Source organism: Triticum dicoccoides, chromosome 2B (assembly GCF_002162155.2).
Source record: "Triticum dicoccoides isolate Atlit2015 ecotype Zavitan chromosome 2B, WEW_v2.0, whole genome shotgun sequence".
Classification (NCBI taxonomy): Eukaryota; Viridiplantae; Streptophyta; class Magnoliopsida; order Poales; family Poaceae; genus Triticum; species Triticum dicoccoides.
This window is the reverse complement of record NC_041383.1, coordinates 777,420,986-777,426,099: the sequence shown is the minus strand read 5'-3', so window position 1 is coordinate 777,426,099 and position 5,114 is coordinate 777,420,986.

The window sequence follows — 5,114 nt, the reverse complement described above, 5'->3', positions numbered from 1 at the left end:
TTTCAATTTTAGAAAAAATAAAAGAAAATGATGGAAATGTCAAAAAAATAAAAGAAAATAAGTTTCCCATGTGATATGTGGTCTAGTTGTTGGGGAAATTTGCAAATGTGAATTTCGACTTTATTTGCAAAATCTCTCTAGAATTTGTAAATATTGGCATAACTTTTGCATACTAACTCGGATGAAAAAGATTTTTATATGAAAAATCATCTACTCGAAAAGTTACATCCAAATCATCTACTTTTGCGCTCAACCAGGTTGTCCTTTGTTAAAATGACTTATTTATGGACAAACCACATAAACACTTTAATTTTCAAAGGAACTTTTATTTTCCAAACATGTTTGGAACTAGGAATGACACTCGAGTTAATAACATCGATGTACATGGACTTAACAGTAAATTGTCCAGACCTAGTAAGTTTCGAACACAACCGATCGGGCTGATGAGCTAGCTGAACTTCCATCAGTCTACTCATGAGATGAAGCCATGCTTCCCATCTATCACCAACAAGCACCCTTCGAAACTGGATATTAAGGGGAATGGACTGCATAATCGTTGCAACTAGCGCATCACGTCGCTGAACAATACGATGCAGGGTCGGGTACTGGAGCGCCAATGGTGTATCACCAAGCCAAGTATCCTCCCAGAAATGGGTATCGTTGCCATCACCGACTATAAACTTTGTTCTATTAAAGAAGGCTGCCTTAACTCTCATAAGCCCCTTCCAAAACGGCGAATCAGTTGGTCTCACTGTCACTTGTGACAAAGTCTTGGACTGCAGATACTTGTTACGGAGAATCTGTGCCCAAGTTGCGTCAGTTTCAACTGATAGCTTATACAGCCACTTACTGAGCAGGCATCTGTCTTGACCTCAAGATTCTCGATACCCAGGCCCCCTTGGTCCTTTGGTCTACAAATAACACCCCACTTGGCGAGTCTATACTTTCTCTTTAGTTCATCACTCTGCCAAAAAAATCTTGATCGGTAGAAGTCCAGCCTTTTTCTAACCCAACTGGAACCTCAAAGAAAGATAGTAGGAAAATCGGCATACTCGTGAGCACCGAATTAATAAGAATCAACCGCCCTCCATAAGACATGAGTTTGCCCTTCCAGCAACTAAGTTTCTTCTCGAACCGATCTTCGATGCATTTCCACTCTCTGTTTGTTAGCTTACAATGGTGAATGGGTATACCTAGGTAAGAAAAAGGTAAAGCACCTAATTCACATCCAAACAATTGCCTATAAGCCTTTTGTTCCTCCTTGGCTCTACCAAAGCAGAACAACTCGCTTTTATGAAAGTTAATCTTTAATCCGGTCAATTGTTCGAATAAGCATAACACCAGCTTCATATTTCTCGCTTTTGCCAAGTCATGCTCCATAAAGATGATTGTATCATCAGCGTACTGTAGAATGGACACACCCCCATCAACTAGGTTAGGCACCAAGCCACCCACCTGAGCGGCCTCCTTTGCCCTACCTATGAGAATTGCCAACATGTCAACCACAATGTTGAACAAAATAGGGGACATTGGAACACCTTGCCTCAGGCCTTTGTGTGTCTGGAAATAATGACCTATATCGTCATTCACTTTAATTCCAACACTCCCTTTTTGCGTAAAGGATTCTACCTGGCGTCACCAAGCTTTATCAAAACCCTTCATGCGTAAGGCCTGTTGAAGGAACGGCCATTTGACTTTGTCGTATGCTTTCTCAAAATCCACTTTGAAAACAACCCCATCCAGCTTTTTCGTGTGGATTTCATGGAGCGTTTCATGAAGGACCACAACCCCTTCAAGGATGTTCCTGTTTGGCATGAAAGCAGTTTGGGTAGGTGCTACGTCTTGAGCTTGCGTTGGTTTTCCTCGAAGAGAAGAGGGTGATGCAGCAAAGTGTAGCGTAAGTATTTCCCTTAGTTTTGAGAACCAAGGTATCAATCCAGTAGGAGACTCCTCAAAAGTCCCACGCACCTACACAAATAAACTAAGAACTCGCAACCAAAGCAATAAAGGGGTTGTCAATCCCTTCACGACCACTTGCGAAAGTGAGGTCTAATAAAGATAGTACGATAAGATAAATATATTTTTGGTATTCTGTAATATGGATGCAAATAAAGTAGATGGAAAGCAAATATGATAAGAGATAGACCCGGGGGCCATAGGTTTCACTAGAGGCTTCTCGCAAGATAGCATAAGTATTACGGTGGGTGAACAAATTACCGTCGAGCAATTGATAGGAAAGCGCATAGTTATGAGATTATCTAGGCATGATCATGTATATAGGCATCATGTCCATAACAAGTAGACCGACTCCTGCCTGCATCAACTACTATTACTCCACACATCGACCGCTATCCAGCATGCATCTAGAGTATTAAGTTCATAAGAACAGAGTAACACATTAAGCAAGATGACATGATGTAGAGGGATAAACACATGCAATATGATATAAACCCCATCTTGTTATCCTCGATGGCAACAATACAATACGTGTCTTGCAACCCTTTCTGTCACTGGGTAAGAACACCACAATATTGAACCCAAAGCTAAGCACTTCTCCCATGGCAAGAAAGATCAATCTAGTAGGCCAAACCAAACTGATAATTCGAAGAGACTTGCAAAGATAACTCAATCATACATAAAAGAATTCAGAGAAGATTCAAATATTATTCATAGATAAACTTGTTCATAAAACCACAATTCATCGGATCTTGACAAACACACCGCAAAAAGAGATTACATCGAATGGATCTCCACAAGAGAGGGGGAGATCATTGTATTGAGATCCAAAAAGAGAGAAGAAGCCATCTAGCTAATAACTATGGACCCGTAGGTCTGTGGTAAACTACTCACAACTCATCGGAGGGGCAATGATGTTGATGTAGAGGCCCTCCGTGGTTGCTTCCCCCTCCGGTAGAGTGCCGGCAAGGGCTCCAAGATGGGATCTCACGGATACAGAAGGTTACGGCGGTGGAAATTGTGTTTCGTGGTGCTCTTGGATGTTTTCGGGGTACGTAGGTATATATAGGAGGAAGAAGTACATCGGTGGCCGCCCGAGGGCCCACGAAACAGGGGGGCGTGCCCTATAGGGGGGCGCGCCCTCCTGTCTCATGGGGCCCTCGGAGCTTTCTTGACTTGCACTCCAGGCTCTCCGGATCAGATTTGTTCCAAAAATAACGCTCCCGAAGGTTTCATTCCGTTTGGACTCCATTTGATATTCCTTTTCTTCGAAATACTGAAATAGGCAAAAAAACAGCAATATGGGCTGGGCCTCCGGTTAGTAGGTTAGTCCCAAAAATGATATAAATGTGTAAAATAAAGCCCATAGACATCCAAAAGGGGTAATATAATAGCATGGAACAGTAAAAAATTGTAGATACGTTGGAGACGTATCAAGCATCCCCAAGCTTAATTCCTGCTCGTCCTCGAGTAGGTAAATGATAAAAAATAAATTTTTGATGTGGAATGCTACCTAGCATATTTCTCAATGTAATTTTCTTTATTGTGGCATGAATGTTCAGATCCAAATGAATACAAAATAAAAGTTCATATTGACATAAGAAATAGTAATACTTCAAGCATACTAATCAAAGTAATCATGTCTTCTCAAAATAACATGGCTAAAGAAAGTTATCCCTACAAAATCATATAGTCTGGCTATGCTCTATCTTCATCACACAAAGTATTTAATCATGCACAACCCCGATGACAAGCCAAGCAATTGTTTCATACTTTAATAATCTCAAACTTCTTCAACTTTCACGCAATACATGAGCGTGAGCCATGGACATAACACTATATGTGGAATAGAATGGTGGTTGTGGAGAACACAAAAAAGGAGAAGATAGTCTCACATCAACTAGGCGTATCAACGGGCTATGAACATGCCCATTAATAGATATCAATGTGAGTGAGTAGGGATTGCCATGCAACGGATGCACTAGAGCTATAAATATATGAAAGCTCAACAAAAGAAACTAAGTGGGGTGCATCCAACTTGCTCGTTCACGAAGACCTAGGGCACTTTGAGGAAGCCCATCATTGGAATATACAAGTCAAGTTCTATAATGAAAAATTCCCACTAGTATATGAAAGTGACAACATATGAGACTCTCTAACATGAAGATCATGGTGCTATTTTGAAGCACAAGTGTGAAAAAAGAGATAGTAGCATTGCCCATTCTCTCTTTTTCTCTCATTTTTATTTTTCTCTCTTTTTTTTTCTTTTTTTTGTTTTTTTTCTTTGGCCTTTTTTTCTTTTGGCCTTTCTCTTTTTTTTCTTTTTTTTCTTTTGTAAAGTCTGAAGTCTCATCCCGACTTGTGGGGGAATCATAGTCTTCATCATCCTTTCCTCACTAGGACAATGCTCTAATAATGAAGATCATCACACTTTTATGGATTTACAACTCAAAGCTAGAACAAGATATGACTCTATATGAATGCCTCCGGCGGTGTACCGGGATATGCAATGAATCAAGAGCGACATGTATGAAAATTATGAAGGTGGCCTTGCCACAAATACAATGTCAACTACATGATCATGCAAAAAGCAATATGACAAAAATAATGTGTGTCATATGAACAGAACGGTGAAAAGTTGCATGGAAATATATCTCGGAATGGCTATGGAAATGCCATAATAGGTAGGTATGGTGGCTGTTTTGAGGAAGGTAAATGGTGGGTGTATGGTACCGGCGAAAATTGCACGATACAAGAGAGGCTAGCAATGGTGGAAGGGTGAAAGAGTGCGTATAATCCATGGACTCAACATTAATCAAAAGAACTCATATACTTGTTGCAAAAATTTAGAAGTCATCAAAAACCATAGTACTACGCGCATGCTCCTAGGGGGATACCACTAGTAGAAAACAGGGCTTTCGTCCAGGCCTGTTTAGCCCATTAGTCCCGATTCAATCCAGAACCGGGACTAATGTGAGCATTTATCCCGGTTCGTGCGGCTAAGGCATTAGTCCCGGTTCACCTGTGCCCTTTAGTCCCGGTTTGTGCCTCAAACCGGGACTAAAGGTCTCAACCCATTAGTCCTGGTTCGTGCCTCAAACCGGGACTAAAGAGTAGACCCTTAGTCCCGGTTTGAGGCACGAACCGGGACTAATGGG